The sequence below is a fragment of the Culex quinquefasciatus genome, chromosome 1, assembly GCF_015732765.1.
Source record: "Culex quinquefasciatus strain JHB chromosome 1, VPISU_Cqui_1.0_pri_paternal, whole genome shotgun sequence".
In the NCBI taxonomy this organism is placed as follows: domain Eukaryota; kingdom Metazoa; phylum Arthropoda; class Insecta; order Diptera; family Culicidae; genus Culex; species Culex quinquefasciatus.
In genome coordinates this window covers 114,757,860-114,783,639 of record NC_051861.1, presented here as the reverse complement: position 1 = coordinate 114,783,639, position 25,780 = coordinate 114,757,860, and the positions used below count along the sequence as shown (strand labels likewise).

Sequence of the window (25,780 nt, the reverse complement as noted above, 5' to 3'; positions counted from 1 at the left end):
AAAAAAAGTCAACAGACAACTCTCCATTGTTAATATATCTGAAAATGTACTTTGAATAGCGGAAAACTGCAAAAGTGATGAGAATAGGTAGAAACGCTTGGTGTGATGAAAATTTGTATATTTCTACTAGTATTTATTTTTAAACATTTATTTTGATTAAAGTGTATTGTTTAATTGTTTTTTTTTTTTTAATGAGATATTTACGTCCGTTTGTCTGTTGTAAGGATCTATTAGTTTGGCATCATCTTGCTGCTTGTTCCTAAACTTGCCAACTATCTAACTACCGGATAAACTTAATAACATGAATTTAACTACCACTCTCATATTAATTTTATTTGTTTAAATTTGCTATAATTTGACAAATTTGCTATAATTTGTAAAATTTGCTATAATTTGTAAAATTTTCTATAATTTGTAAAATTTGCTATAATTGGTAAAATTTGCTATAATTTGTAAAATTTGCTATTGTTTGTAAAATTTGCTATAATTTGTAAAATTTGCTATACTTTCTAAAATTTGCTATAATTTCTAAAATTGGCTATAATATGAAAATATTTATAATTTGTTAAATTTCAAAAAAATTTAAAATCTGTAAAAATTTAAAAAATTTAAACTCTTATCAGAAAAAGTGTTACAGAACCAGTCCATGCGCCGTTTGACAGCTCCTCTCATTCAGCGGTCATCTCAACCAATCTCTACCCTTGGCGGTCATGCACCTCAAAGTCCGTCCGCAGTTGGCCATGACCGCCAAGAGCCGGTCCGAGCGTGTCGTGGAACGAGGAACTCCTTTTACGGGGTGTCGTAGAGGTTATGTGCTATAATATGCTGGGCCATTGGCGTCTGTCGCTCTCAGTTTGTAGGGCAAGTTGCGTGCGGCGTGTATTTTTTTTTTGCAGAGTTGTGAAGGTGAACGCAGCCAAATCTGCACCCGAGCATTGGCCGACTGCCATCATTATGGCGATCTACTAAATCAGGAAGCTTCGGTAGGGTGGACCCCGTCACAATTGATGCTTGCGGTGCTGTCAAAGTGACAGCTGTCAAAAAAACTCTTCAGACCTTGCAGAAGACAACAAAACTAAGACCTTAATTGCTCAAAATTGAACCACCCTAATCGCAACACCAACACCAAATCGAAACCTGTCACGTGCGCGTCGCGCAGTCTGCGACGCGCGCTCGATTATCATTTTTGTTGCGATAATGATAAAGTGGTATCAACCGGGCTCAAGAACAGGAGTAGCAAAAATAAACAGTGTGTGCCAAGGCCCCCTTGGTGTTATTGAAATCGCAAACGCCGCGGCAAAGCCTTGGATCATGTTTACGGATATCGTATAGCGAGCTCTACAACACATGTGACAGTGCCAATTTTGGCGAAACGAGCAATATCGTAACAAATAAAAAAACGGCAACAGAATCAATTTGCGATTGGCGCTTGGCAGCGGGTTCTGACTACTATAAAACACATTGTTGTTGTTTGGATCATTGCCCTTATGGGAGGAAAAAGGACGCATTTGAATGTCAAGGTTGTTTGTGCTCGATGAACCCGCTAATGAGATGAGAGTGGTGGTTAAATTCATGTTATTAAATTTATCCGGTAGTTGAGCAGTTGGCAAGTTTGGCATCAAGCAACTAGATGATGCCAAACTAATAGCTCCCCACAACAGACAAACAGACGTGGATCTCTCTTAAAAATCAACAATTTAACAATAAATTTAAATGATCAAAACTCACTGAGTCAATTTTACAAATTTTAGAAAATTTTAAAAATCTTAATAAATCCTACAAACCATAGCAACTTGTATCATATCTTAGAAAATTTTAGTAAATTTTACCAAACCTTAGCATATCTTAGCAAATTTTACAAATTCTAGCGGATTTTACAAATTTAAGCAAATTTTAGCAAATTTCAGCAAATTTTAGCAAATTTTGGCAAATTTTTGCAAATTTTGGCAAATTTTGGCAAATTTTACAAATTTTATCAAATTTTACAAATTTGTGCAAATTTTACAAATTTGTGCAAATTTTCGCAAATTTAGCAAATTTAAGCCAATTTTGCTAATATCGCAAATTTCAGCAAATTTTACAAATAATAGCAAATTGTACATTTTTGGCAAATTTCAAAAATTTAAGCAAATTTTACAAATTTAAACAAATTTAAGCACATTTTACCAAATTTTGCAAACATTGCAAATTTTGAAATTTTTTCAAATGTTGCAATTTTTTGGAAATTGTTAAAATAATAGCAAAATTACAAATTTAAGCTAATTTTAGCAAATTTAAAAACAATAAATTTTAGCAAATTTGGCAAATTTTAGCAAATTATACAAATAATAGCAAATTTTACATTTTTTGGCAAGTTTAAAAAAAATAGTAAATTTAAGCAAATAAATAAAAAGTCTGACTGGCAGGATACCGTTGCCAAATAAAATTACAATTACAAATTTTAAAAATTTAAGCAATTTTCAGCAAATTTTAGAAAATTTTAGCAAATTTTAGCAAATTTTAGCAAAATCAAGCAAATTTTAGCAATTTTTTGGCAATTTTTTGCAAATTTAAGCAAATTCAAGCAAAATTAAGCAAATTTAAGCAAATTTTAAGAAAGTTTTTGTTAATTTTAGTAAATTTGAGTAAATTTGAGTGCTGAGTAAACCTTAATATATCTTAGCAAATTACAGCAATTAAAAGTAAATTCTAGCGAATTTTACAAATTTAAGCAAACTTTAGCAAATTTCAGCAAATTTCAATAAATTTTAGCAAATTTTGGCAAATTTTACAAATTTTTTTAGCAAATTTTAGAAAATTTTAACAAATTTTGCAAATTTAAGCAAATTGTACAAATAATAGCAAATTTTACATTTTTGGCAAATTTCAAAAATTTTAGAAAATTTTAGCAAATTTTGGCAAATTTTACAAATTTAAGCAAGTTTTAGAAAAATTTAAAAAAAAATTGCAAATTTAAGCAAATTGTACAAATAATAGCAAATTGTACAAATAATAGCAAATTTTTCATTTTTGGCAAATTTCAAAAAATTTAGAAAATTTCAGCAAATTTTGGCAAATTTTACAAATTTAAGCAAGTTTTAGAAAATTTTAATTTTTTTTTTGCAAATTTAAGCAAATTGTATAAATAATAGCAAATTGTACAAACAATAGCAAATTGTACAAATAATAGCAAATTGTACAAATAATAGCAAATTTTACATTTTTGGCAAATTTCAAACGTTTCAGCAAATTTTACAAATTTAAGCTTTTTTTTTACCAATTTTTGCAAATTTTTGAAAAATTTCAAATTTTGCAAATTTTTGGAAATTGTTCAAATAATAATAAATTTTATAAATTTAAGCAATTTTCAGCAAATTTAACAAAACTTTAGCAAATTTTGGCAAATTTCACAAATTTTAGTAAATCTTACAAATTTAAGAAAATTTTAGCAAATTATAGAAAATTTTAGCAAATGTTAGCAAATTTTACCAAATTTTGCATGTTTTAGCAAATTGTACAAATAAAAGCAAACTTTACATTTTTGGCAAATTTAAAAAAAAATTAGTAAATTTAAGCAAACAAATAAAAAGTCAGACTAACATGATATCGTTGCCAAATAAAATTACAATCACAATTACAAATTTGAGCGAGTTGTGGCGCTATAACCACGGCAAATAGTGTCAAGGGCATTCGTGGACCACACCTTCTTTGCGTGGTGCTCCCAACGAATACAACCAAATCTCGGAGCGTATGGTGGTGTGTCCCCACGCTTCTTCCTCCCCTGTCGATTCAGAATTGTGTTGTTGTTCGAACACTCAGTGCTCAAACTCAACCCAATTACGTGTCATCTCTGCGATACGGCTTTACGCAGTAGACCTGGCCGCTTTAACGCTTGTGATGTTTCAATGCATTCCGATGCAATGGCGCACTACAGATGTTAATAAATGACAAGAAGAGTGCTAGGCGTAATCTAAACTAAGGCACTCTCCAGGATCCCTTCGAAAGATTGGCTGCGCTAGGGTCTGATTAGATTATATTAGATTAGATTAGAATTACAACTACAAATTTTACAAATTTAAACAATTTTTAGCCAATTTTAGCAAATTTTAGCAATTTTTTACAAATTTGGTCAAGCTGTCTTCTTTTTCGTCAAAGTTGTGAAAGTTGTTGAATATTGCTCTATGGCAAAACAAATTTTTATGCAATGAAAACACTCCGATTGCCATTTAATATGTACGTTATTCTGAAAATACTCCTCGTAACAGCTGTCACTACTGCCTTGCTCTTCAAAACAAAACAAAAACAACACCGGAGTATCGATTTCGAATTGGAACCAACTCTGAAAAAAAAAATCAAACCGGAAAGACGGCACATGCGACGGCGATTTCCGGTCAGCTTGACGGCAGAGTTGGTGGCTTGCTTTTTCCTCTCTGCTTACAATTTATTAGATTTTTAATCAGCTGACAGATAAAATTGTTATGACTGCAGGAAATTGACCGTTTGAGAGCGCGCGCGACAACATCGTTAAGGTTGACCTGAAATTAGGTTGATCGTCCGGGCGAGATTGCCTTGAGATTGAAGGTTTTTGAGCTGAATTTTGATTTTGAAGTGGAAGATTGTTAATTTTGCTAATTGGTTTGATGAGTCTATTCAAACCTGATTAAACACATCTAACATTTATGATTTTGGTCGAAATTTGTCAAACGATTATCTTTTGACTTAATAAATGCCTACTTAGTGAGTCTCATCACATCTTCCAAGCAAGATATTATAGGGTCTCGGAACAACTTTATTTGCAAATCCATCCGATCAGTAAACTCTGCGAAAGTGGTGTGACCTCTGGGACCTGGGCACTCATTTACCAGTTGAACGGCGTGATCTCCGAGGAAAAGTAAGAGAGGAAAAGTAAGAGAGACCTTTTGACAGACATCAATTTTTATTAGTATTTATTTACACGGAATGCTTACACGGAAAAAAATCTTCGAGAAATTTTGAAACATTTTTTCTTTTGTTTACATTTCTATAAAAAAAATTAAAAAATGACAAATAAATTTGAAAATTTTATCTAATTTTTCAACTGTGCTCGCAATTTTCCTAGAAATGCCACAAAGAGAAGCAAAAAAAAACCGACGTGAAAAATTTGCACCAACCAGCATCCACAACCATGGTGGCAATCAATATGAGAAACGTGCCCAGAATTTCGTCTCGTCGCTTCCTCTTCCTCCTCGTGAAGTCGGTGCTTATGGTCCGGAGGAAGGGAAGGCGTCCGATGTCTCCACGTGACCGTTTTCGCAAGTCGCAATCTTTGGGAAATGTTTGAGACTAATCTTAATTGTATAAAAATTGTTTGTTAAAAAATTTGCAAAAAAAAATTATTCACTGAACTCAAACACTTTTTTTATCTGAACATTAATTTTTCTATCAACTTTTTGATTACTTGCCATTATCAAGTCAAATGTCCTTAAAGTTGATCTTTAACCTATTTTCGACCTAAATTATTATTTTCATTTTGTTTAGTCTCAAGATATTCTTTTATTTTTCTCGCGCAATTGAACTAACTCGATAAGACTTAAGGCGAACTTGAAGAAACTTTGAGCTGTTCTCACCAAACAAGAAAATTAAACAAAAAAATCCCAAGTAATCCAAAGCCGGTCGGCTTTTTCTCCCTTTGGAGAGCCAAAAGTTGCCAAGCCCCATATCTTGCATTCATAATGAGCAGAGATGCCTTCTAATTCAGATATATTTTTTCTTTCATTTTTCCTGGAACAAGGAAAGTCCAACTAAGAGCTGTTACAAATCGCTCTGTTTTGAGCTAATAAAATAGCAAATTTAAGGTGACACCGTTTCCGTTTTTGTTTTTGTTGAGATCCCAAAAGTTTTCAACCATTTTTATGTTCTTTTTACTCCAGCACTTCTGACTTTGTTTTCGGGACACAAAAGTTTGATTGGTTTTGGGATATCCAACCCAACAAAAGATTTTGTAGGGTGGTTCAAATGCAATTATAGCTTTATCCTTTTGTGAAAGATTTTTGAAAAGTGACATTTTTTTTTTTGACAAAATTTATAAAAATGAGAAAACTATTTGTTTGAACATATCACAAATCAAAATTATGAATATTTTATTGGGTAAAAAATTAGATTTAACAGTTTTAAGATTATGGATCAATTCAAGACAGATAAGCAGACGCGAATCTATTTTGAAATCCGCCAATCATCAATTTAACGGTCAAGGAAATTCACCATGGCGTAAAAATTGGAACTCACCATAACTCATTTACACGCGTTCGACAGTTTTTTTCAGACTTTTGAGGTGTGATAGATAGTTTTGAATAGGATTGTTTAATGGTTGACGTCTGTTTGTCTGTGCTTCAAGTAATCAAAAATAAAATAAACATAATCAAAATATTCGCCATGCTTATGTCGAACGAAATATTTTTATCAAAAAAGTTTTGAAAAATAATTAAATGAGTGTATTTTCTAGTTATTAAAATGCCAACCTCTTAAAAATATCTCAAAAATTAATTAATAATTTTTTGGGGAATCAAAAGATGAATCACTGTAGTATTTTTTCAATGCTAAAATTTGCACACAAATAACCTTTTGTCATGAAATTCCTCATATTTTCATGATTTCCCAACAATTTTAAAACCACGTTAAAATTTTACACAGCTTTTCTCATCATTGGAGCTTTTGTTTCAAAGTTTCATAAAATACTTTTTTTTTTGTTCAAGGCATGCAAATTTCATAATTTCAAAAATTTGCCTCAAATTACGTAAAACTTTGAATGGATACCACATCATTCGAGTTTTTTGTTGTAATGACTAAACATTTTACACTCAAAAATAACAAATAGACTTGGAATCACTCAAACTTCAAATAATTGCAATGCTTGTACCACATGAAAAGATTTTCATCCAAGTAGATCTTCACTTTATCAGAGCTCTTTTGTGATAAATATGAAAAATGACGTATCAAATAATACTTTCCAAATTCCAAAGTTTTTCCGAATGAGTAATTTTTAATGGATTTATATATCATTGAAGAATCTGGGATTTTTTTTCAAGTTGTTTACAGAGCAGACGAAATAACTTGGGAATAACATTTTTTGATATTTAATAATACTAGGCCAATAACATTTTATGTTATTCATAACAATATTTGTAATTCATCGTTATGATTTTTTTGTTATTGGATATTTATTGTAATAATAGACTGATAACATTTTGAGTTATTCTTCGAAAAAATCTTTGTTATTATTTTTTGTTATTTCCGATCATCCCAATAACAGTTGGTGATATTCTTCCATCTTTCAATCAATATCAGACCAATAACAAATTTTGTTATGGTAACATAAACTGTTATCAAACCCTTATGCAAATATTGACTTTCTAAGAAGAATCCATAATACTTTTTGTTATTTTAACAGAATTTGTTATTGAAATGGCATCAATTAAGCTATTACCGTCTGTTCGGGTTATCGTAATCTTGTTTTCAAAAGTTTGTCGTATGGGCATAATATGACGTGAAACTTTAAATCGATTTCACATCATTTGGGATTTTCGTTAAAAAAAAAATTTCGTTAAAAAAAAGTATGGCTGGTAAAAAAATCAATTAAAGTTGCCGAGGGACACTGGCAAGGCAAAGAGGGGTACCGTAAAAATTTAAATTTTAAGCCGATCTTCACAATTTTAAAAGCAAATAGTATCACAAATCGTGTTATACATTATATCAGTTATGCTACTGTAAAAAAATGAGATTTTTTTTTTTATTTCGTAAAATAGGGCAATATTATTGAAGAACGTTTTTTTTTATTCGTTTCTGATTTATTGTACAAGATTTTTAGTGAAAATTTCAGTTTTCAGCAATAGTTAAAATTTTGCCCCCTGATTTTTTGTTTAAAATTGTTAAAATAACTTGAAATATAGTTTTCATTGGTTTGATTGAATTGGAAATAACTAAATTTAAAAAAAAATATTGATACCGAGCGTCTAAATTGTTTGAATGAGTTTACAAATCATTAAAGTTTTGTTTGTTTCAAATGCAAAAAATGTTTAAATTTATTGTCATTCAATTTTAAATTACACGGTGAGAAGGTTTCTAAATAAACATTCTCAAAATTGATTAAAATTATGAAAAAAGGTTCGAATCCCCATGATAGATTTCATCGCTTGAGCTTAAGTTTGAATTCTTTTAAATTGATTAAAAAAATTTCCCCATTCAGATAGCCTCAAATTTCAAGCCTAAATTAGCTCAAAGTATCTAAAAACGCAAAAATGCAAAAAATGATCATGACAGATCGTAACTGCCTCATATTAGCAAAATACCAATGAATTTGAGAAAACATGTTTTTTCCTCAAATTTCACGTCTTTTTCCAATATTTACAATAATTTTTTTTACCGAATTCGGTAAAGTTCGAATTTTCAACTTGTGAACAATTCGGAAAAATTAAAATTAACAAATTCGGTAAAAATTTACCAAAATTCGGTAATGAAGTTCAGTATTGTTCATCGTACAACAAAAATTCTCTAAAATTTGATTTATTTTGACAGATAGTTTACCGATCCAAACGATCATAAAAAATCTTTGTATACTCCTAGAATTAAAAATTAAAAAAAGATTAAACAGCATTTATTTGGCTTAAATTGCATAAATAAATTTTATGTAATGTATTATAATAGTTTACTATCAGTTTTAAAAGAATTTTACTATGAAATTTTTAATTTTAAACATTATATTTGCCCACAGATTTTTTGGGAAAACTTTGAAGGGGAGAGACAAAAACTTGAAATAAAACTAGCATTGACTTAATTTAAAATATTGAAGTTTTAAGTAGTTATTTCAACTATCTAGCTTATAAACAACGTTTTTAGTTCCCATCAATATTATTTTGACATTAATTGGCTAAAAATTCAGTGCCCTTTCAATACCCACATGGTCTGCTTTGTAGCATTATGACCAAACTTTTTCAAGAACCTCTCCGTAACCAGTTTCTGCCTGCAAGTCTATACGTGCTCATAGTTTAATTCACGGGGAGGCCAAATCACAGTTACGATCCCACCCCTAAAGCCGCTTACCACCAAGTAAGTGCCCGTTTTGAAGTCATTTTTTTTTTCTTTTTCCTCAAATACTTCAATTGCACAGCTGCACAAATTCCCGCCCATAAGAGGCCGAAGAAAAATAAGAGCATTGTATGTTCGAGCACCACCACCAGGATTAAACTTTTCTAGAACATGTTTGCAGTGAAGAAATGCACTGTAAAAAGTGCACACGACATTTTGTTGAAAAATTTCCTGCGTTGAAATTGGAAAACTTCTACCTATAGGGTAATTCTCTACCAACTCACACGAAATCGGGAAAAGTTGCCCCGACCCCTCTTCGATTTGCGTGAAACTTTGTCCTAAGGGGTAACTTTTGTCCCTGATCACGAATCCGAGGTCCGTTTTTTGATATCTCGTGACGGAGGGGCGGTACGACCCCTTCCATTTTTGAACATGCGAAAAAAGAGGTGTTTTTCAAAAATTTGCAGCCTGAAACGGTGATGAGATAGAAATCTGGTGTCAAAGGGACTTTTATGTAAAATTAGACGCCCGATTTGATGGCGTACTCAGAATTCGAAAACGTATTTTCATCGAAAAAACACTAAAAAGTTTTAAAATTCTCCCATTTTCCGTTACTCGACTGTAAAAATTTTGGAACATGTCATTTTATGTGAAATTTTATGTACTTTTCGAATCTACATTGTCCCAGAAATTTTTCATTTTTTTCGTGTGTTTTCTAACTTTGCAGGGTTATTTTTTAGAGTGTAACAATGTTCTACAAAGTTGTAGAGCAGACAATTACAAAAATTTTGATATATAGACATATGTGGGTTGCTTATAAACATCACAAGTTATCGCGATTTTACGAAAAAAAGTTTTGAAAAAGTTACTTTTTGCGTTTCTCTTTGTTTCGTCGTCCGTGTCTGTCGCGAGTGACCATGAACGGCCATGATCGATGACGACCAACTTTTTCAAAACTTTTTTTCGTAAAATCGCGATAACTCGTGATGTTTATAAGCAAACCCTTATGTCTATATATCAAAATTTTTGTAATTGTCTGCTCTACAACTTTGTAGAACATTGTTACACTCTAAAAAATAACCCTGCAAAGTTAGAAAAACACGAAATTTTAAAATGAAAAATTTTGTTCTAAATGAAAAATGACCCTTCTGGGACAATGTAGATTCGAAAAGTACATTAAATTTCCCATAAAATGACATGTTCCAAAATTTTTACAGTCGAGTAACGGAAAATGGGAGAATTTTTAAAACTTTTTAGTGTTTTTTCGATGAAAATACGTTTTTCGGAATTCTGAGTACGCCATCAAATTGGGCGTCTAATTTTACATAAAAGTCCCTTTGACACCAGATTTCTATCTCATCACCGTTTCAGGCTGCAAATTTTTGAAAACACCTCTTTTTCGCATGTTCAAAAATGGAAGGGGTCGTACCGCCCCTCCGTCACGAGATATCAAAAAACGGACCTCGGATTCGTGATCAGGTACAAAAGTTACCCCTTAGGACAAAGTTTCACGCAAATCGAAGAGGGGTCGGGGCAACTGCTGTGTGAGTTGGCGGAGAATTACCCTATACAAAAAAAAGTTTCAACTTTTCCTTGTTTTAACAGTTGATGGCAAGTCTAACATTATACAGAGAGAAAAAAGAAGAAGAAAAGCTCCAGAACCTTGGGGCTTGTCACGAAGCAAGAAACGAGTGTTCTCCCAACTCCATGTTTGCACGTGAACTTACCTCGTGCAGCTAATTCCACTTGTTATTTACGTCTTAATGCAGCATATTTTAGCTCACACACACACAACTACAGTTAAAATCATGGTGTGTAATTATTAGTGTGGTCAGCCCAAAACGTGGACAACCCAACCCCACACTTCCACTCATTAATTGGGCACTCGTTTCCCACGTCAAGCTTCAAAATTTGCTTACTGTACTGTTGAAAATTTTGACAATTTTGACAATTTTGACAATTGTGTCAATTTTGTCAATTTTGTCAATTTTGACAATTTTGACAATTTTGACAATTTTGACAATTTTGACAATTTTGACAATTTTGACATTTTTGACAATTTTGACAATTTTGACAATTTTGACAATTTTGAAAATTTTGACAATTTTGACAATTTTGACAATTTTGACAATTTTGACAATTTCGACAATTTTGACAATTTTGACAGTTTTGACAATTTTGACAATTTTGACAATTTTGACAGTTTTGACAATTTTGACAATTTTGACAATTTTGACAATTTTGACAATTTTGACAATTTTGACAATTTTGACAATTTTGACAATTTTGACAATTTTGACAATTTTGACAATTTTGACAATTTTGACAATTTTGACAATTTTGACAATTTTGAAAATTTTGAAAATTTTGACAATTTTGACAATTTTGACAATTTTGACAATTTTGACAATTTTGACAATTTTGACAATTTTGACAATTTTGACAATTTTGACAATTTTGACAATTTTGACAATTTTGACAATTTTGACAATTTTGACAATTTTGACAATTTTGACAATTTTGACAATTTTGACAATTTTGACAATTTTGACAATTTTGACAATTTTGACAATTTTGACAATTTTGACAATTTTGACATTTTTGACAATTTTGACAATTTTGACAATTTTGACAATTTTGACAATTTTGACAATTTTGACAATTTTGACAATTTTGACAATTTTGACAATTTTGACAATTTTGACAATTTTGACAATTTTGACAATTTTGACAATTTTGACAATTTTGACAATTTTGACAATTTTGACAATTTTGACAATTTTGACAATTTTGACAATTTTGACAATTTTGACAATTTTGACAATTTTGACAATTTTGACAATTTTGACAATTTTGACAATTTTGACAATTTTGACAATTTTGACAATTTTGACAATTTTGACAATTTTGACAATTTTGACAATTTTGACAATTTTGACAATTTTGACAATTTTGACAATTTTGACAATTTTGACAATTTTGACAATTTTGACAATTTTGACAATTTTGACAATTTTGACAATTTTGACAATTTTGACAATTTTGATAATTTTGTCAATTTTGACAATTTTGACAATTTTGACAATTTTGACAATTTTGACAATTTTGACAATTTTGTCAATTTTGACAATTTTGACAATTTTGACAATTTTGTCAATTTTGTCAATTTTGTCAATTTTGTCAATTTTGACAATTTTGTCAATTTTGACAATTTTGACAATTTTGACAATTTTGACAATTTTGACAATTTTGACAATTTTGACAATTTTGACAATTTTGACAATTTTGACAATTTTGTCAATTTTGTCAATTTTGTCAATTTTGACAATTTTGACAATTTTGACAATTTTGACAATTTTGACAATTTTGACAATTTTGACAATTTTGACAATTTTGACAATTTTGACAATTTTGACAATTTTGACAATTTTGACAATTTTGACAATTTTGACAATTTTGACAATTTTGACAATTTTGACAATTTTGACAATTTTGACAATTTTGACAATTTTGACAATTTTGACAATATTGACAATTTATTTTGTCACGTTAATTGACGATTTCCTTCAGGAATGACGTACAAACCGAAATTCAATTTCCCGTAAAGTAGCCGGCCAAACATTTGCGTCACAAAGACACACTTTTGATGGGCAAAACCGGCGACCAACCTTGCCGGGGAAAATTAGTCTCGTTACCCTCGTCATTGCGGGAAAAACAAACTTTTGCGTTTCATTTCCGTTTCGTTCCTTGCTAGTGTCACAAAACTTTCGGAAAAGTTGTTTATTTTCTTCTTTTTTCTCTCTTTATTTTGCAGAATTCTCACCGGGGACGCTGCCGGCCTCAATTGACGTAAGTTTGTTATGACTTTGACGTAAAGGGAGTTCTTGATAAGTTTACTGGTTTTACAGGTCATGGAGGATTTTCCCTCTACTTGTTCTAATTAAGTAGAGTGATATCACAAATGCTGCAAACGACTTTTTTGCAACGCTTCATTGTAACCGGGCCAAAGACGAAATGTAAACAAACTGGCTTGCTCACATTTGTTTCACTTGTTTTGATTGAATTACTGATTTAACAAAACAAATAACATTCAAACACTATTGACAATTATGACAGAAACATCCAAATTATCATCAACTTGTCTATTTTGACGTAAAAATGTTGACATTTCTGTGAGGGTGTTGCCAATTTGTAAACATATTCATTTAAACTTTTTTTTAAAGCTTTTTCGGAATTATTCGGCAAATTTGCATGAAAAAATTTCCATAAAATTTCCCTTGAATATCTCAGCATGAATTTACCAAATTTGGTTTCTTTGTTTTTCCTTTTTGCTTGCCATCAATGGCCCTGTTGTTGTTGTCGACGCCTCACGCGGTGCAAAACAAACAGCAGTGTATGTGTGTCTGTTTGACTGTTGAAGCCAAAAGAGCACCATAATATTAAAATTCACCACCCCCGCGGGCCACCACGATCGTTTGTGCATTGGAAATTACAGGGCTTTGCTTCCCGGTCTGAAATGCACGGTTTTCGAAAATAATTTCAAGCACAGACAAACAAACGTTAATCATTCGCTATTTTGGATTAAATTTTTATTCATCACTCGATGCTAGAGCCAACTAGTTGTGAAATTAAGCACCGCAAGAAATTTAAATGAGTTATGGTGAATTTAAAATTGCTGTGGTGAGTTTGTGATTGTTCAAATTGACAGTTAGATTTTGTTCAACTTTTTCATCAAACTTTGATCTTTTGGTTTGTTTTAGGCGTCATTGTATTAAATTAAATTTTAAATCTACTTTTTTTCCTCTTTTCAAACAAGTTTCCATCAATCCACCCACGCCAAAAACTCATTTGCCGTCCCGCATTCGAAAGCGAAATTCGCACTGCACTTTGCATTGAAACGAACAAAATTAAATGTGTGATAATGAAAATGTCGGAGCACACATCAAAAGCACGGGCACGAACCCACGCAAGTGTCATGAATAATGCATTTTTTGCGTGTTTTTTCTTCATTCGGATGCAATAAGGGACTGGAACCTCCGTGCAACGCATATCGCGCAAATGTGGAAAATCAAAAGTTGGTCACGCACTTTTGCGGCAAACGGCGTGTGCAATATTTATGTGTACGGATTTTGATGCGCGAAGACATCAAAATTTGCGAGTGGGGTTCGTGTCTGGGAAACTATTTGCACTTAATCGATTGCGGAAAAAAAGTGAAATTTGTCTGGTTTTTGAAAACATTAGTTTATTATCTATTACATCAATAATAAGGAATGTAAAAAAATTGATGTGATTTTTGATGAAGTAAGTATGTTGACCAGTAAAAGTGATCATACTGTTGAAAAGCAAAATTGTGTAACTTTGTTTGTCTGTGGTGAAAGTTATGCTGTCAAGTTGCCATTTTGTCAAACTGACAGAATGTGATTTTTGAATTGGAAATAAAAAGCATTGCATTTCTCATTTCAAATATTTTGTCTTTCCCATTTTAATTTGCGTTTCGGACTTGTGATTAATTACTGAATAATATTGTACGTTTTTTTTGGTTTATTCTTTTTTTTATTTACGATGCTTCTACAAATTTATATATTTTACACTATTTTGCTTCCATTTTATTATTTTTATTATTTACTTCTTTTACCAGCTTAGTTTCTTTTTTGGGTTTTGACCTGTATTTTTTCCTGTTTCTAGTTTCCGTGCCAATTTTTTACTTTTGCCTACTATGTTTAGTTTAAACTTTTCTTTCTTTCTTTAAACCACTCTTTTATTTTTTTTACTGCTTTTTCAGTTTAGAATGCTTTTTATTTTTGTTCAATCTTTGTTTTTTAGTTTTTTTCATCGTTTTCTTTTTTGCTTAATTTTTTGAGTATTTTTTTCAGTTTTTGATTACTTCTGGGTTGTTTTTTGTTTTTGTTTTGTTTTCGAATTATTACTTATGCAATTCCTTTCTGTTTCAGACTACTATTTCTTGTTAAAATATTTTAAATAGTTTTTTGCTTCTGTCAATCTGTCAACTTCTGTCTTTCTTTTTGACTCTTTTTCTTTTTGTGAATTTTGATTTTTTTTCCTTTTCTCTACTAATGCTTCTTGTGAACGTTCTAATTCTAAATAAAAGATTCACTTTTTTGTTATAAGAATTCTGTCTCTGATTCCTGGCTTTTCTTTCTGACTTCTGACTCCTATATTTTTCAATATTTCAAATCACTTTCTGCTTTCTGGTTTCCTTTTTCTGTTTTTATCTTTTGTGACAACTGACTTTACTTTCAGATTATTTCTCTTTTTAATTCTATTTTTGTTTTCTTTCGACTCTCAATAATTTTTTTTCTTTTTGTTACTTTTCAACATTCAATTTATATTTAAACATTTTTTTAGTCGTATTTTTGTCAAAAAAAATCATTTCCAGTTTCTTGAGCACTCAACTTCTTTTTTTAGTTATAACTTTTTTTCCGATTGCATTCTAATTCTGATTTCGACTGTTCAATACTCTTTTCTTTTCTTACTTGTTCTACATTTAATTTAATTATTTAACATATCTTTTTCGTATAATATTTTTTTGTTATTTATTTAATGTTGACATATTTTTCAAATCCTTGCTATTCTTGCAATATTTTTGATTTTTTGTATTACTTATAAATGCTTTTGATAATGATTATGATGAGTTTTTTAAAGTTTTTGTGAATTTGAGTATTTTTTTTGCTTGTTTATTTTCAATAGTTTATTTTTCAATTTTATTTTATAATTCTGGCTTTTTTTCACTGTTCCTTGATCCTTTACCAGACTTTTAGATAATTTGTTTGATTCTTAGCTTCTTGTTTTGTTTCTTTATCCTCATGTTGAATTTTTTTTTTTTTTGTATTATATATTTTCGATTTAGATTGTTTTGCTCTTTTTCTGATTCTTATTAATTTTGATTGCTTTAACAATTTCTTACATCAGTTTGGTGTAATTATTTTAGTCTTTTATGATTTTTCATCCAGTTTTCTACTTCTCACTTTTTGATAAATTCCTTATCATAGTTTATTGTGGAATCAGGCTTTTTCAATGTTTCCTATTTTCACTATTACTTGTTTTTATATATCTGACTTTTATATTTTTTTCGATTTAAAGCTTCCCGTTTTGTTTCTCTTTCCTTTTGTCGATCTATCTCTTATATTTTCAATTTAAACTTTTTTAAAGATTTTTTTAACTTATATTCTTTCACCGACTTATAATTCAGATTTCTTGCTCTTCTTTTTGTACTTTTTTTTTTTAATTTATATTTGGCTTGCTTTCTTGCTATTTTTGTACCTTTTTTCTTTTTGTAGCTTTCCTTGAGTTTCTTATTCTGTTTATAGTGCCTTTTTTACAACTAGCTCTTTTATAATGTTTTGTCTTTTTTTACCTCTAACAATTTCATGTGTCTTTTTCTTTTTTTTTTATTTAGTGCTTATGATTTTAATTTTTTTTTGACTTATTAGATAATCTCTACGAAATCGGTCTTTTTTTCATAAGTCTGTCCATATAATTTTCCATACAAATTTGGCAGCTGTCCATACAAAAATGATGTATGAAAATTCAAAAACCTGTACCTCTTGGAAGAATTTTTTGATCAATTTGGTGTCTTCGGCAAAGTTGTAGGTATGGATAAGGACTGATAAAAAATGATACACGGTAAATAAAGGGCAAAACAAAATTCTCTATATTTTGTTTTTTGAACTTTGTTGGTACGACCCTTAGTTGCCGAGATATTGCCATGCAAAGGTTTAAAAATAGGAAAATTGATGTATTCCAAGTCTCACCCAAACAACCGAACATTTTCTTATGTCGATAACTCAGCATTTAATGGTCCGATTTTCAATGCTTAAATTTGCAAAATTCATGAAGTGTTCCAATCTTTTTGATAACAATATTTTTAAAAAAAATTAATGAAGGCTAACATCTCAAAAGGGCGTAATTTTGTTTTTTATTTGTTTTTTCAATCATTCTGGATAATAGGTTATTTATAGTTTTTTTTTAAATATTTTTTTTATTATTATTTTTTACTTTTTTTCAGTTTCTAGTTACTTTTTCTTATTTTGTGCTATTTTTTCAGTTTGTTGGCTTCTTCTTCTGTTTCCAGTTTTTGATTCTGACTTATGATTTTCCTAGTTTCTATTTCTAGCTTCTTGTTTTTTCTTTTCAAAATCAAACCATCCACATTAACGACCCCCGGGTCTTTTGTGGTCTCTATTGCAAGTTTCTGCTCGAACCTAGGAGTCCGAAGGCTTGAATGGGGAGAGCACCCAAACCTCTTTCTACTCCAAGGAACCTTCCACCCCAGTGTTTGAACTGACGACCTTTGGATTGCGAGTCCAACCGCCGCCAGCGATTCCACCGGAGTAGGCTTGGTTTGGTGTGTTGTTTGTACTTATGGCATGGAGACGACTCCTACACCTGGAATGACTTAACGGCCTAACAACCAAAGCCGGGACCAACATTTTACTTCCTCATCCGATGGAAGGTTGCAGCAGATGGGAATCGAACCCAGAATCATCCGCTTACAAAGCGGACAGCGTTTTTTTCTTTTATATTCTTTTAATGACTCATTGTTTAATCTTTTGTTTACTAACATCCTTTTATGTTTCTGCATTTTTCTTCACACTTCATGTTCTGGCTATTTCAATGAAAATTGAGCCACTTTTATTCAACGAAAATTAATTCAAAACTTAAATAACCTGTATCTCAAGGGACTTTTTTTAGCAACTCTATTAATTCAAAAGGGTCAACGCTCGTTCCTCCCCCCCCCCCCTCGCCTTAGTAATTGAATTTTAATGTTGCCAAACCTTTTCCTGGCCCTCCCCGGTAAAAGAAGCATTCCAATGCATAAGAAATGAGCGCCCTTTCTGGGCGACGGTGCATAAATTGCTTGATCTTTTTCTTTGATTTTCCGACTCTCCCTCGAATTTCCATAAAGTTTTTCCGGCTCAGGTGGCGCTTTTCCGACACATGAGCTCCCGCATCTCAAAAATGAAAAGGCCAACTATTTTGCGGTTCGCAACTTAAAGTTGAGCCTTGTTCGCAAAATTGGCCGCCGGCGTGGGTCGTCGTTTTTCTCGAAGGTGGAACCTTAAAAATTTATGGAAATCATCGCAGCCTCCCTCCTCGGTGCTGAACTTTCCCGAAAAGTCTACACCGGCGGGGATAACGAATGTTATGTTTGCCTTTTTCGGTGGTGTATGCATGAGGAAGAAGAATCCTTATCATCGCGCGGTTTCACCGCGGGCCATAAATATTACGATAATGGGTTTCTGCGTGGAGAATAATGGTTGGTGGCTTTTGGTAGAAGGAACATTTTTGATTTTGAAATTCTGCCTTGAGGCAGGACGTAAATCTTGTTTAGAAGGAAACTTTGCTAAAAATGAAGAATAGAATTTCATCTCTATTACGGACTTCAACATTGAGGTACCCTCGAGCAATGGTTGAGATATCTTAATACAGTGAAGGTAAGTAAAATTGTGTTAAAATGAACGACTCTTCTATTACGGACTTCAACATCGAGGTACCAACATAAGTTGAAGTCAAGTGAAGTCAAGTGAAGTCAAGTGAAGTCAAGTGAAGTCAAGTGAAGTCAAGTGAAGTCAAGTGAAGTCAAGTGAAGTCAAGTGAAGTCAAGTGAAGTCAAGTGAAGTCAAGTGAAGTCAAGTGAAGTCAAGTGAAGTCAAGTGAAGTCAAGTGAAGTCAAGTGAAGTCAAGTGAAGTCAAGTGAAGTCAAGTGAAGTCAAGTGAAGTCAAGTGAAGTCAAGTGAAGTCAAGTGAAGTCAAGTGAAGTCAAGTGAAGTCAAGTGAAGTCAAGTGAAGTCAAGTGAAGTCAAGTGAAGTCAAGTGAAGTCAAGTGAAGTCAAGTGAAGTCAAGTGAAGTCAAGTGAAGTCAAGTGAAGTCAAGTGAAGTCAAGTGAAGTCAAGTGAAGTCAAGTGAAGTCAAGTGAAGTCAAGTGAAGTCAAGTGAAGTCAAGTGAAAATCAAGTGAAAATCAAGTGAAGTCGAGTGAAGTCGAGTGAAGTCAAGTGAAATCAAGTGAAGTCAAGTGAAGTCAAGTGAAGTCGAGTGAAGTCGAGTGAAGTCGAGTGAAGTCAAGTGAAGTCAAGTGAAGTCAAGTCATGTGAAGTTGAGTGAAGTCAAATGAAGTGAAGTCATGTGAAGTTGAGTGAAGTCTAATAAAGTCAAGTGAAGTCATGTTAAATCAAGTCAAGTGAAGTTAGCTGACGTCAAGTAAAGTCTTGTCAAGTGAAGCCAAGTGGAGTCAAATGAAGTGAAGTCAAGTGACTTCAAATAAATCTGTCAAACAGGTCCAACTTTTCGTTATGCTCTCATAACGAAACGTCAACCAATCTCACGTTTATGACTTTTTTGGCCTAACCGCCAAAAACGGCCATTAATCGACGGCTTCCGGAAGTCACTTTTCCTCAACAGAGCTGTAAAATAGTGCAGTACCTCTCACCACGAATGACACAACAACGGTTTCCCGCACAATCGAACCAATATTAGTTTCGGAATGACTTAATAACCGCTTCTAAAACATATGAGCAAAACAAAACCTCCTTCAAACACTTGATGGGGGGGCATTTCCCGCCACACTTGTGTGCATGACTCACGCCAAAAAGATCACCATCGTTGAGAAGCCAACAACCTGAACCCCGCTCGCCATATTACAGGCAAGTGCACCCGAGAGCGTTATTAGCTCTCGAACATATGATGATGTTGCGGCGAGTATCATTTTGATGTTTGCGTCGTTGCATAACTCTGGGGTAATTGAGCTATTATTTGGAATTTGGCTGGTGATTGGCAATTTTTCCCTCCTCTTGGGAAAACACACTCACCACGTGAAGTTAGATTAGTTGAACACAATTTTTTGAGACACAGCGTGTCTTCTAGTTCGTGTCCAGTATTTTTAGGTTAACGAGGTGTGAAAGTAAGGTTTTTTTTAAGGTGCTGTAAGATTAGACCTAAGTGACCTAATTTGGGGGGCCGTAACCACAGCAGTTATCAATTTGATTCAGGCCTCCCCTCAAAAATGGGCTGAACAATAATGATGATGGCTTAATTTTACGGCACTTTATCACCACTTGGAGTACACAAAAGGTGCGTTTGCTTTATCTTGGAGAGTAGTGGGCACGTGAGATGGTTCAATTTTTGTGTGGCTTATGACTAAGTGTGAGTCATTTAAGCTACTATGTGAGTCATTTGAAGAATTCCTACTTGAAATCTCAAAAATTGTAATTTCCTGTAGAAATATCGACTTCTTCCGCAAAAAACAACAACTGCTCAAATCGCTTGCGATCAACTTTAATGGAAAGCAAAAGTGCGCCTCCCCCTGGCACCTCTGCAATCAAGATCTTGGCAACATAAACCTCAACTAAAGCCCCGAACACCCCCACGCAAAACTTATCTGGTTGGTTAATCTTTTGCTGCTCAATCTTGGAGCTTAATCGGGGTGGTCTTCGTCGTCTGCTGGAGGAAACTTAAAATTATGAAATGAGCTTCCCAGTTTCCGACCTCCACACGCCACCACGGAGTTTTTGTTGTGATTCTCGGGGTTGAGTAACTTCTTTGGGTTGAGAAAAAACAAACGATGGAGTCACTTAGCAGTGATTTGTAGGGTGAAATTTGACAGAATTGACAGTTTTCTTGATTTTCATTATTTCACTTGCACAAGCTTACCTTAACAAAAAAAAAAAACTAATTAATAAATCACATTCAATTTATACCATTTTTGACAAACACTTGATCACTAAAATTCACCCTCATCTTAAAATACATTCGACACCAGATTAGAATTCATCATATGTATTTTATACCAGTTATGATAGATTGACACTTGAGCAACTCAAATTCACTTTCACACACCTACCTTCAGTTCACTTGATTTCCATGATCTCACTTTCACAAACTTACCTTCATCAAAAAAACCAACTCAAAACGAGGAGGTACCTTGATTTTGAAGTCCGTAATTGAAAACTCGATTATCGGAGAATTGAGGTAACAAGCTGTGATTGAAAATTCGATCATAAGCGAGCGATAACCGCCCTGAAATCGTTATCTTTCTTCAATTCAAATTTTCTTGTTTTTTTTTTAAAAATAATGTGATTTTATACCAGTTTTCAAAATTTGATATTTAAACAGTCCAATTCTCTTTTCGACACCTACTTTGACAGAAACCTCATTCAACAACTGTATACTTATTTTATACCAGTCTTGAAGTCATGACATTTAATAATTTAAAATCACTTTCATACGATCGAAACAAGGCACATTGATATTGATGTCCAAAAACTTCTAAAAATTCACTTTACCCATTTATACCAGTTTTGACAAATTGAAAGGTTAACGCTGTACAATTCTCTTTACACTACACTTAACTTGACCGGAAAACATTGTCGGCATCAGTGATTTTCACAACTCTGCATAAAACATCATTTTTTTTATACCAGTCTTGACACCTGATCACTAAAAGTTACATCCAACTGCACTGAGGCGCTTATTTTCAAGCAAAAAAAAAATGACTGAAAAAACTCATTTTCACACCTGCCTTCGTCGAAAACCAATTCGATATCAGGTGGTTTCTTGATATCGAAGTTTGTTAAAGAAGACTCGAACATCAAATTAGGTTTTATATTTCTAAAATCGTATTCTTAAATTAAGAAAATGATCCAAGAATTTGTTATACCAGTTCAAAAATATTGATAGGTTGACAATTAATCACTTTTCTGACCGAAAACCAATTTGTAACCAATTTGTACTTTATACCAGTCTTTTACTAGTTTTGTAATTTAAATAATTTTAACGGCTTTGGATTAGTTGTACACAATCATTGCTCATTAGTAATCTTTTGCTACACCTGAGCAATTACTTTTGATTAGAATTCCACATTTTTCTTATTTTGAAAACTAGCCCTATAATATAACCAGTTATTACGGTTCAATCTTTCAACATTGTTAAATTTTTACTTATATTATAGAGTCTGACGTTCATAAAAAAGAAATCATGTTGCGTTTTTTTAAAAATAGCTTCAAATTTCTTTATAAGCAACAGTTTATACCAGTTATACCAGTTACAATAAGCATGGAACTAAAATTAAGAACTTAGAAATGCTTTGCTTAACTTAAGCAATAATTCATATCATGAATTTAGTTTTTGTCTGAATTGTTGACAAATCCCGACGATCTTTATACCAGTTAACCTTCCAGAAAAATGATATGAAAAATAACATTTTGAACAATAGAATAGGAAGTGAGCTCAATCATCAGATAATTTGCATTAATTTTGAGTTTTAGCCCCCAGATATTTTATACCAGTTTTGACAGTTATAGTATGTCTTAAAACTTGACAACATTTTTACTTAAGATAATTTAACATTTTAGGAAAAATATGCTTTTTTCAAAAAATGTTGGCCCCAAAAAGGAAAAAAATTATACCAGTTTTGACAAGCATCACCTTTGAATTCAGGACTTAAACATCGGAGGTTTTACTTTACTTTGGCAATATGTTTAATCGTGAATTTAATTTTTCCCAATTCGGATATAAGCCCCTAGGAATTTTATACCACTTTTTTGAAAATTGACAGCTGACAGTTTGACATCCAATCAAAAACCTTTGTTTAAAGAGAACTATGAGCAATATTTAAAGGTACCTTGAAGTTGAGTTCCGTAACGAAGCAGAAAATAATAAAAAAAATTAAACAAAAACAATCACCGATGCCTTATACCAGCTGTGGCAATAGTCCCCCTAAAATAGAGAACTCAAATAGCAGATAATATTTCACTTCTATCAAGCAGAAACTGTTATTAATAACTCGAAATTTCCGTACCTTTGTCTATTAGAGCCCATATTTATTATACCAGTTGGTAAGCTTCAGTATATTGAATCTTGATCATATTTCTTTATTATTTATAAGATTTGACAACATTGTTGCTTTAAATCAAAAGTATCTTCTACCAGTTTTGACAAGCTGGAATTAAGCACTCAAATATCAAATTTATCGTGAAATTCATTTTTCTCAAATTGGGAAATTATCTTGAACCAAAATCCGTCATCTATGAGCAGAAAAACAATCCCAATTGTCTTATACCAGTTTAGTAAAGAATCAAACAGGAATTTATTGTTTTACTTCTATCAAGAAATAACTGTTATCAATGACTCCACATTTATTTGAAGACTAGACCAAAGTATTTTATACCAGTTTTTGACAGATTGTGGCTAAAATTTTAAGTTCAACCACTTACCTTAGTCCTGCAATGATGCAGTACGCTAGAGAAAAGCCGCTTTAAAAAAAATATTTAAAAAAAATTATCATGAGTGATTTTATACCAGTTTCGGCAAGTGTTAAAAAGGGATCGAGAACTCAATTTGAAGAGTATGTTTTACTTCTATTCAGCAATAGCTTTTTTCAATAATTCATTGATTCTTTGATGTTGGATCTGGCTAAAGAATGTTATATCAGTTCTGTCAGTTTGATGCTTGAACTTTCATTTATTTTATTCCAAGAAACAGTTTTCTTTCGGAAATATTTAAAGGTTCCTTGATGATGAGTTCAGTATCAGAGGCAAAGTTGAAAAAAGGTGAAACAAATAATCTCAAATGTCTTATACCAGTTTTGACATGTATCAAACCTGAGCTCAATCTCAAGCTTATTCTTCACAAAGGCAAAACAGTAACTTGGTTAGAAAAATCGCCATCTCACCATTTGCCAAGCCAGACACTAATCACCATTCTCATTTCCCTAATCTAGATAACACCTTAATCAAAGTGATGCCGGATCTGAATGGGGGGGTGAGGGGCGAAGAAAACAGACTAGAGCTTTGAAAGATTGTAGTGTTGTGCGGAGGGCGTTTTGTTTTGCGCTGTGCCATAATGGCGCACTTTCATCAAAGAAATGGAAATGTGCCAACGCGGCGCAAATGTGATTCTTCATCTGGAAGAACCGAGATCGACGGATTATTTACAGCTGTGATTAATCGCTTCTGAGTTTGTTGGGTGGAAATAATTATTATGAACTAGGTGCAGATGGTGAAATTCTCAGATAAATTCAGAAATACTTGCAATTTCTCAAAAAAAGATAAACGCATTCGAAATTAAGGCCTAAGGTCCACGTCATAAATTGCAAAACCCTTACCCAACCCAATCCTCCGCAAAACGACGATTCAAATTCCCTCGGCAAACAATCGTCTGATAAATCATCACCGTACCGTGACGCAACTTTGGCAATAAAGCCGACGAAACAATGGTCTTGGCCCAGGTCAAAGTCAGTGAGCAGATCAACCGTGGCCAAGCCCCGGTCCCTCACCTGATGGGCCAGCAGTAGCAGCAGCAGAAATTATGATTTTATGCACCGTCAAGCATTTAGGAAATTGCGCGCCAACTTTATTTCTGTTTTTGTGTTTGTTTTACAGGTCGTAAATCTTGGTTGTTGTTGTGTCTTTTTGCAAACATGAAAGAGGGATTTGTAGCAATTGTGATTATTGAACTGTGGTGGGAACTTGAATTGTTTTCGTTGCGAATCAGCGTGTTACTGGAAATGTGAATTGCGACATGGTTGAAACAAGTGACTTTTTGCCATAAAAAAACAATGTAGGGTACAAATTTTAAGCCTAATCAAAAATAAAATTAAAATAATTTAATTTTAAAATCAAAAAAAGCGTTAATTTTCAAAACTTGCTTGACACATTATTACAGTCATACTACTGTCACAAATTTGAAAAAGACTGATAAATATACAAAATATTTTTTTCCCGAAGTTTCACATCTTTTTCGATCATGATCACGAAATGTAAATTTTTTAAAAATATTTCAAATCCTCTTAAGGATATCTCTTTTCTGTTTTTAAACAGTTTTGGATCAATTTTACATGAAAATTTGAATTTAAACCCACTGAGAAAAAATATGGAAGATAGAAAAAAAAAATTAAAATAAATTTCTTACATTTTCACAAAATATCGTATTTCATGAAGATTCTAAGCCTTTTCTAATTTTCAATATTAGTATTGAAAGATGCAATATTTTGTATGAATTTTTACTTTACTAGAGTCTTCTCTTGTAAAATTCTCTAATTATCACAAAATACTGTATTTTATGAAAATATTCCCATTTTCAAAAAAAAAATACAAATAGTAAACGATGCCAAATTTTATTATATTTTTCACGGTTTAGCTTACTTAAATAAAATGCTTAACATTTTCACAAAATATGTTTCATGCAAATACTAAAATTTTCATAATTTTCATTTGGAATATCAAACGAAGCAAAATTTATGTAATCAATTCTTGCTTTATTGGAGTTTTTTCCGAAATACTTAAGTTTTCACAAAATACCGTATTTTAGGAACATACTCGAATTGGGACCATCCATAAACCACGTGGACACTTTTTGGAAAATCTCTACCACTCATTCCCCCCTCCGTGGACAATTGTCCATAAAAAAATACAATTTTTGTATGGAGCGTGGTCAAACGGCCCTCACCTTCCTCCCCCTCTAAGTGTTCACGTGGTTTATGGGTGGTCTCATTCCAAAATTTGCAATATAGATATCAAATGAAATGATATTTGTTAGTATTTAATACTCAAATACTTGATACTCAAATTTATACAAAATACCATATATTGTTTTTCACCGTTTTGGAGTACTTTGAGCAAAATTCCCAAAATTTATCACAAAATACCATGTTTCATGAAAATAATTTAATTTTCATGATTTTCAATTTAAATATCAAACTAAGCAAAATTTTTGTATTTCATGT

The 25,780-nt window shown here is 32.2% G+C and overlaps 1 protein-coding gene across 2 annotated transcripts in view; it reads left to right on the top strand.

Annotated features, from left to right (window-relative positions):
• LOC6045261 (uncharacterized protein DDB_G0271670) overlaps positions 1 to 25,780 on the top strand; it is a 76,151-nt gene that overhangs the window by 7,238 nt on the left and 43,133 nt on the right. For both annotated transcript variants that reach the window (XM_038249563.1, XM_038249562.1), the window contains exon 2: positions 12,854 to 12,888. The gene's annotated coding sequence lies outside the window, so the exon portion shown is untranslated. The remainder of the gene's footprint in view (positions 1 to 12,853; positions 12,889 to 25,780) is intronic.